This window comes from Pelobates fuscus, chromosome 9, assembly GCF_036172605.1.
Source record: "Pelobates fuscus isolate aPelFus1 chromosome 9, aPelFus1.pri, whole genome shotgun sequence".
Classification (NCBI taxonomy): Eukaryota; Metazoa; Chordata; class Amphibia; order Anura; family Pelobatidae; genus Pelobates; species Pelobates fuscus.
Genome location: NC_086325.1, coordinates 47,518,531 through 47,528,218, shown reverse-complemented (window position 1 = coordinate 47,528,218; position 9,688 = coordinate 47,518,531).

The following is a 9,688-nucleotide window of genomic DNA, read 5'->3' as shown; positions in this document are numbered from 1 at the left end:
AACATCTTTCCACCACAGTATATGGACACAAAATAATAGATGGTTTAGATCAGGGGTAGTCAACCTTTTTCTACCTACCACACACTATTGCATCTTTCTTGATGGAAAAATTCCCATACCGCCTATCAGTTTTCGCGCAAGTGCAGAATATTTTTTAGAAAGGAGGGTGTTTTAATTTTTTTTTTTTTAAATGTACGTTCATTTATCTTTTTATTTCGACTTTATGCATGTTTATAATGTTTTTAACTTTATAAAGTTTAATGAAAAAACAATAAAGTACATTGAAATTACCTTTAACTAGTAATTAATGAGATCCTTGAGGCTGATGCTGCAAGACTAAATATTTGATATCTGGTTCGATTTTCGTAAGGAACAAATTAAGGTCTCCTCTTTCGGTGATATTCAGACGATTTCTCTGTTTGCTCATAATATGATTTCTCATCCGTGCATCAGCTCCTCTCCTCTCCCTCCTTATCCCCCCCCCCTTTTTCTATTTTTTTTTATCTTTCCCAGCAGGAAAGCTGAACTAGGTAGCCCACTTATTATTATTAGTCAACAACAATTCTCTCCTTCCTTTTTATATTTTTTCTTTTCCTTCTTTCTCCTTTTTTTACAAGTACTCTGCTCCTTCTTTCTCCTTTTTTTACAAGTACTCTGCTCCTTCTTTCTCCTTTTTTTACAAGTACTCTGCTCCTTCTTTCTCATATTCTACAAGTATTCTGCTCCTTCTTTCTCCTTCATTTACAAGTACTCTGCTCCTTTCTCCTTTTTTACAAGTACTCTGCTCCTTCTTTCTCCTTTTTTTTTTTACAAGTACTCTGCTCATTCTTTCTCCTATTCTACAGGTACTCTGCTCTTTCTTTACATGTACTCTGCCCCTTCTTTCTCCTATTCTACATGTACTCTGCTCCTTCTTTCTCCTTTTTTACACGTACTCTGCTCATTATTTCTATTATTTTACAAGTACTCTGCCCCTTCCTTCTCCTATTCTACAAGTACTCTGTTCCTTTTTTCTCCTTTTTTCCAAGTACTCTGCTCCTTCTTTCTCCTATTCTACAAGTACTCTGTCCCTTTATCCTTTTCTACAAGTACTCTGCTCCTTTTTTCTCCTATTTTCCAAGTACTCTACTCCCTGCTATCGTGTATTCCCCCTACCTACTCCAACTCCTCCCCTTCCACTACCTGTGTGTTACACTCGTTTACGAGCGTACGTTTGCGCGACATGGGCACACATGCACATTCAGGCACACACGCTCGCGCTTTCATGCACTCGCATCTGCAACCTCGCACTTCCTGCTTACCACTGAGTGTGCGAGAGATGAATAGAACGTTCATCTCTCTGGATGGAGGGAGGATTCTGCTAGCGCCCACTTGGAATCCCAAAACGCCCACTGGTGGGTGGTAGGGACCAGGTTGACGACCCATGGTTTAGATGATCTATGTAGACATACATGGACTCACACACACTGATCTTTGTACACATACACTTACCCACACACTGATCTATGTACACATATACTGACCCATACACACTGATCCTTGTACATATACGCTAATCTATGTACACATACACTGACACCCATGCACACTGACACATGTACATATACACTGAATCTCATACACACTGACCCATGTACACATACACTGACCCCCGCACACAGACTGATCCATGTACACATACACTGACTCAATCACTGATCTATATATACATACAATGCGCCAGACACATACAGAATCATGTACACATGCACTGACCACCCAAACACACATGCACTGACTCACACTGATCCATGTACTCATTAGACTTGGACATTCAGTTTTGGATGTTTTCCTCAGAATGTTGGCTCTTTGCCCATTTGTCAGAAAGACAAATGAATTAATACAAATTACAACAAATAAAATGAAGAACGAATTGCTTGTTGGAATAAATTTAGACCCATGCAATTTGTTTTTCTGCTCAATTTATATTACAAGGAGGGAGCTAGTGGCTTGCGTATCTCTCTTTGTAATATTTAAAAAATAATGGTTGGAAGCTGTGCTCTCCAGTGCTTCCTAAATCCTCCTATGCCCCCCTCACCCTATGGGGGTCAGTATGTCCTAGTCAAGGTGGGGAAATAACTTTTATTAGCTCCCACCCACTGCCAATGGGTGTGGAATAGGGGAAAGGGTGCAATTAATCCAGCCCCCTTATTATTTAGGGCCCATGTGCGCTATACACGGGTGAAGTTTGGGGGGGGGGGCAATAGGTCCACCACCCATTATTATTTAGGGCACCCACTCACAATGGGTGTAGGCTGGGGAGAGACAATAGGTCCATCCCTACTTTATTATTTAGGGCCCCTATCTCCCGCCATTGGGTGGGTCTGGGGGAACAATAGGTCCTGCACCTGACGCGCACACACACACACACACACACACACACATTGATTCATGTACAAATACACTGACCCACACATGATCCTTAAACACATGCATCGACACACACTAATCCATTACATAGCTCCTTGCCTTGGAACACTCTTTGCACAACCCTCCTACTCTCGTACTCTACCAGTTCCAGAGAGAGCAGATCAGCAGGCATTGTGTAAGGCTTTAGTGGTCAGAAAGCAGAATAGGAGCATGGAAGCATTGTGATGTGTGTTGGATTCAGAGTCAAATAATGCTTCTCTGTGTCTATCTGCATTCTTACTACTATTGCCTTACAAAGTGCATGCAATATGAACTCTAACTGTAACTGTCAGAAAAACAGTGCCTGCAGCAGATGGGTGCCCTGTGATTTTAGTGGCAGTACATATCTTACCACTAATATGTCAATGTCTAGACTCAGGGCTAATAATTCAAATTTACATAGTTTAGATCCAGAGTTTTCATGTGCCCACTTGGGACTCCAGCCTTGTCAGACCCACCACTACCCCAAACAGTGGAAGAAATAAAGTAGAGAGGATTCTGGTGCAATAATTTTTTGGCATCCCCCCTATTGCAAGGGTGGCTGAAAGGTAGATCCCTATCTGTCGTCCAACTCCTACAATACTTTGCCAGCTGGGGATCTACCATACACCCACCCTTGCAGGGCTGTATTCTGCACTGAGCAGTGTTTGTGTGTTTAAATGTACATATGTTTTTGTATGGATTATGTGTGAGAGAATGTAGGGGTATGTTTGTATGTGGTGTTGGCATTTGAATGCAAGGGTGTATGCATGTGTGTAGTGTTGGTGTTTGAATGTTAAGATGTATGCACATATACACGGCCGCACACACACACCAATACGCACACACACACACACATGCAGATCAACAGACACACACACACAGACACAAACACTGACACAGACCCCAACATTTACAGACAAACAGACACACATACAGATGTAGACACACAATGACACATATTCTGAAACAATGGCACACACATACACACACTGAAATGCAGATACACACACTGAAACACACACTGACACACATACATATTCACAGACACACAATAACACACATAAAAACACAACTGCACACATCCAGACACACAGAAAAACCCAATTACGCACATACAGACATACATACATATAGACATACATATATACATACATACAGAACACAGTGACCCAAGTACAGGTTCACAGACACACAATGACACACACAGGACAAAATTTGAGTCACCCTCCAGTTTCTTAGCGTTTGGGTGCAGGACGGTGGCTTCTACTGGCTGAGAATGTCAGAAGTTAGAGGCTGTAACTGTTTGCTCTCCCTCCTCTCTTGTTTTCTCCTCCTCCTGTCTCTTACTTTCTCCCAGCCTGCTGGACACCTGATTACACATGCCCACAAGGTGGTCCTAAGTGCAAGGGCCATCTGATGGGCCCCCTGAGCATGCAGGCCCCCGTGCAGCTGCAGTGGCTGGCCTGGCGATAGATACACCACTGCCCCAATGTCCTTTTGCCTGGGACTGCAACTCCCACTAAACTCAGGCAGCAGTGGGACATGTACGTACAGCTCAATAGTGCAACTTTCACTAATCACAGTGCTGCATTTTTTATAGTAACATCCTCCACTTAATATTAAACCAAGACAATGGATAAACAGAAAGATAGATAATTTCTATCTGTTGACTACGGTACTTGAACTGATGACAACGTGCCACTCTAGAGACATGAATAATTGTGAATCACACATTTGCAGGTTGATTTCAGTCTTACTTTCCCCTCTTCTTTTTATTGTGCAGCTTTATATTATTGAGGCAATTCTATAGGGAAGGCCTAATACAAACTAAGTGTTCATTGCGCATGCGGTTTAGGTCCCCCACATCGAATGACATTAGAGATGGTGTAGTTCGATCCAGCACCGACAGACATCAGCGCTGGAATTGGATAAGTAAGTAAAGGGTTTATTAAGCATTTATGTATCGAAGGGGGGGGCCGCGAGGGAGAGGTGGACCAGAGGCCACTGTAGTAAATGACTGTCCTCTCTTTTGTCCTTCACAGTACAATGAAGCCTGCAAGATTAGGGAGTTGTTAGGGCTTTCACTACACTATCAGGGATATTACTAAAGTGAGAATTCCATGTGAATGAAACATTTTAAGGCCAGAGTAGCCAAAATGAAATCATATCTGACTTAGATAATTTTTCCAGTTTGAAATTCACTTTGAATTTTTACTTTAGAGAATAACCTTTTATGTTACAGGAGTTATTTGGGGGCTGAAAAAGTGACATGGGGATAGTTTGGAGGATCCACGCTCCAGAAGACTTTTGTTAGATACAGCATTCCAGTCTCCATGGGACAAAGTATACAACGGTTTGAAGAAGATCATGTCGAGGATCGAAAAATCTGCTGGGTCTACACTTGGTAGAGTAAAATTCATGTTGCATTAAAGGGACACTATAGTCCCCCAAACCACTTAGCTTAATTAAGCAGTTTATGTGTGTAGATCATGCCTCTGAAGTTTAACTGTTCAATTATCTGCCATTTAGGAGTAAAATCAGTTTTGTTTCTGTTTATGCAACCATATCTACACCTCCCCTGGCTGTGACTTACACACCCTGCATGAAAATAAAATGGTTTCATTTTCAATCAGATGTAACTTACTTTATATGTTTGTATCTCCTGCTCTGTAAATTGAACTTAAATTACATACAGGAGACTCCTTTAGGGTCTACAAACTATTAATAGAGCAGGATATGATATTCAAATGTGAACAGAATTTGCAATAAACAAAGTGTAAATATTAGATGACTCTTTAAAGGAAGTGCTTAGGAAGGCTGTGCAAGTTACATGCAGGGAGGTGTGACAAGGGCTGTATAAACAAAGTGATTTAACTCCTAAATGGCAGAGAATTGAGCAGTGAGAGTGCAGTGGCATGATATATACATCAATACTGCTTCATTAAGCTAAAGTTGTCTTGGAGACTATAGTGTCCCTTTAAGGTCTAGTGGGCAGCTAAATTATTTATAAAAAAACAGCAATTTCCATAGTGCTGTATAAAAGGTGGATTAACAGATATGTATTTGCAACAAGACGAGCTTGACACACAGGAGCAGAGGTGTTGAGGGCCCTGCTCAAATGAGCTTACATTCAGAGAATATGCACAATAGGAAACAACTTTTATAATAAACTGCAAATAAATGTTATGCTTTCTTTGCAATATGTTCTTATCTGCAAGCTTTATAATGTACATACAAAACATATGAGTCTATTACACTAATGTATTCATTTTTGCTCAACTCTATGCAGTATTCTCTCCTCCAGCAGAATATGGAGACAGTCGAACTCTATATCACACACTGCTGCTTAGGTTCTTACGTGTACGTTATATTTCATAAGAGGTGATTGTAACATCCACACAGTGGGACTAAAAATAGAAAAAAAAAGATTCGGTGCTAATTTCTTCTTTTTCAGAGTAATCTTTTTTTGCTTGAAGATCACGAGATTATTCATTCTGTGTCATTTTATTTTGCATTATATAAGTGCCAAAATGTACATATTTTTAATGTGTCTTACAAATGATTTTTTCCCCATAATAACAAATATTCTATGCAAGCTGCATTTATAACTTTCAATTTACCCTGTAATGAATGAATGTCTCTGAAAGTCACATTATGTTTAAGTAGAAAAAAATCTATTACGAGGCTATGTTTAACCCCTTAAGGACACATGACATGTGTGACATGTCATGATTCCCTTTTATTCCAGAAGTTTGGTTCTTAAGGGGTTAAAGGCAATAAATGGAAATGTCTTATTTTTTTTACTTTATACTTGTAATATGATGTTTTGCAGACCAAGCTTTTTTTTAATACTTTTCATAAATGATTCTCTTCTGTATTTTATCATATATCAACAATCTTTTTGTTGCATGCATCATTTTGCAACCCATACACACTGGTCATTCTGCTAATGTTAGTCCTTGGTTGTCTAAGTGTATTATGCAATCAACACATGTTTTTTTTGTGGGTTGCCTAACCTGTGGAATATGGTGTTTTAGATGATAAGTAGTTGTAATTTTTGATTGCTATAGATAAACATCTTGCAACATTTCGGATGAATTCACAATCTTAACTTGCATGCAAAATAGTTAAGTATTGCATCTTTTGCCACCTATATAGCTGGATTAACATAAATTTGTAGAGACAAGTTTTTCGGTAGGTCCTCGCTTTATCAAGTCAAAAGCATTCCAAAAGCTGTGCAAAAAATGAGCTATCAAATAGCCTCAAACATTACCACAAAACACACAACGTTGCTGTGTACTCCTTTTCAACCTTATCCTAAAGGTGCTCTAAGGCAGTGCTCCCCAACCTTTTTATCGCCGCGGACCGGTAAACATTTGATAATTTTTCCGTGGCCCACTTGTTTTGATTTAATAAGACAAAAAAAAAAAAACAGTCACATATATTAAAAAAACACGCAGACACATACATAGTCAGAAAATCACAAACACAGTCACATAAAGACATAGACTCAAAATTGTGTGTATGTGTGTGTGAGCGGTGCAGTGTGTATGTGAGGGTGGCAGTGTGTGTGAGAGTTGCAGTGTGTGTGTGTTTGGGGCGGTGTGTGTATGGGGGGCAGTGTTTGCGGGGCAGTGTGTGTAGTGTGTATGGGGCAGTGTGTGTAGTGTGTGTATGGGGCAGTGTTTGTGGGGCAGTGTGTGTAGTGTGTGTATGGGGGCAGTGTTTGCAGTGTGTGTATGGGGCAGTGTTTGGGGGCAGTGTGTGTATGGGGCAGTGTGTGTATGGGGGCAGTGTTTGGGGGCAGTGTGTGTAGTGTGTGTATGGGGGAGTGTTTGGGGGCAGTGTGTGTAGTGTGTGTATGGGGGCAGTGTGTGTAGTGTGTGTATGGGGCAGTGTTTGTGGGGCTGTGTGTGTAGTGTGTGTATGGGGCAGTGTTTGTGGGGCAGTGTGTGTAGGGCTGTGTGTGTAGTGTGTGTATGGGGCAGTGTGTGTAGGGCTGTGTGTGTAGTGTGTGTATGGGGCAGTGTGTGTAGGGCTGTGTGTGTAGTGTGTCGATGGGGCAGTGTTTGGGGGCAGTGTGTGTAGTGTGTGTATGGGGCAGTGTTTGTGGGGCTGTGTGTGTAGTGTGTGTATGGGGCAGTGTTTGGGGGCAGTGTGTGTAGTGTGTGTATGGGGGCAGTGTGTGTAGTGTGTGTATGGGGCAGTGTTTGTGGGGCTGTGTGTGTAGTGTGTGTATGGGGCAGTGTTTGTGGGGCAGTGTGTGTAGGGCAGTGTGTGTAGTGTGTGTATGGGGCAGTGTGTGTAGGGCTGTGTGTGTAGTGTGTGTATGGGGCAGTGTGTGTATGGGGGCAGTGTGTGTATGGGGAGTAAGGAGGGTAGGGAGGCTTTTTTTTATTTATTTAATTAAATATAATATATTGATGTCCCCCCTCCCTTCTTACCTTTACTGGGAGGAGGGGGGGCATTTCTTAGTCCCTGGTGGTCCGGTGGGGATTCCCTGGTGGTCCGGTGGTTGTGAGGTGAACTCTAGCCCAGTTACAGGGCTAGAGTTCACTCTCACGAGATTTGGAGCGTTGCCGTGGTTACCGCGGCAACGCTCCAAATCTCGCGAGAGGAGGACCCGGAGGAGCTGCAGGTAAGAGCTCCTGGGTCCTCTCTCCCTCCCCTGCCGGCTGCCAGCACCGTGCCTGCGGACCGGGGAGGGAGATCTCTGATCTCCCCTCCGGTCCGCAGGCACATTGCAGGGCTGGCACTTGGGCAAGGCCAGCCCTGCATTAGCTGGCAGGCTCGCACACCCCTGGGCGGCCCGGTACCGTTTGATCCACGGACCGGTACCGGTCCGCGGCCCGGGGGTTGGGGAACACTGCTCTAAGGGACAGTGATATGCAGACTGTGCAGATTAGAGGCATAAACCTGTTTGGTGTAAATCAAATGAATTATCCCAATTGAAGGGCCTTTATGACAGTGGGTAGTCGTTTGTCATAAAATAAAGTGAAACACACGGTCAGCTATAAAACGTAATTATACTTCAACATCATATAGTGTGCTTTTGTTATTTAAAAAACAAAAGAAAAAAAACATGTCTGAACCACTACAACACCACCATAGTTTTAACAAAAAGCATGGAAGTGCAACAAAAATTTGCCATTCCAAATATATATTTTTTTAATATTTTGCTGTTGGCATTATGTATGTATTTTAGTAGCTAAACCATACACCAAATGTTCAAGGGAATTATGAGACAAATGTAGGCTCGGTCAAGCAAATTGCTTGTAAAGTTAATCCCAAACCCCAGTTCATCCAATTTATTACTTAGAAAAGAATCCTTTATTCCCAAATGTACCTTGGCAGTGCAGGCTAAAGCTATGCAGATTTTATTTTATAAGGACTTAATAGACCTTTGCATTACTAGCAGATACCACAGATCAACGGAGGGAAACAACATGAGCTCTGAATTATGAATAGCAAAATGTAATGCTTATGTAGGCTGAGAAGATGGAAAAACAATGCTTTGCGAACTTAAGCAGAAATATTTGACAAAACTACTTGATAAAAAAATAGCTTTTCCTTCTTTGTCTCCCTATATCATTACAAAGAAGATAATTTGACAGACATGCTTTATTAGCCAATTACATAACACCTATATTTTCCCATAGACAACATTTTGCTTTAATTAGCAATTTATTCTTAATTTAGGGAGGAAGATTTAGTAAAATACTATGTAAAACATCATTTTGTTTCCTTAAATGTTACGAGGAATGAAGGGATTATGGATTTACATTACTACTTGAAGAGTTGGACAAACTCTAGAATGTTTCTTGGTGGTCAGACACAAGACATTGTGCTGTCTGGGTACAAGGACAGAAGAGTCTTCATTGTAAACTCACCCTTACTATTAAAATTAGCTTTCCTCTCCATTATATGAATAGAAAAATAAATGTGGGATTCAGCTATATATCTAAAATAGGGATAAACAAATGGTACATGGTGAAGTACGTCAAAACATAAATTAATTTTGTGCTGTAGATGTACACACAAGATTTTATGAAGTTTTGTGCCTTGGGGTGCCTCCCCTGATTTGGCTGGGGTGCTAAAACCTTCCTTGCCTCCTTCACACCAGCGGTACATCCGGGGGCTCAGTAGTAAGATAAGAAGCCGCCTTTGTAGAAATATGTGTATTTTATTGCACAGAAAAAAAGACATAAGATAAAAAGGAGTAAAATAAGTCAAAGTGCAATAGTACCAGAGGAAAAAA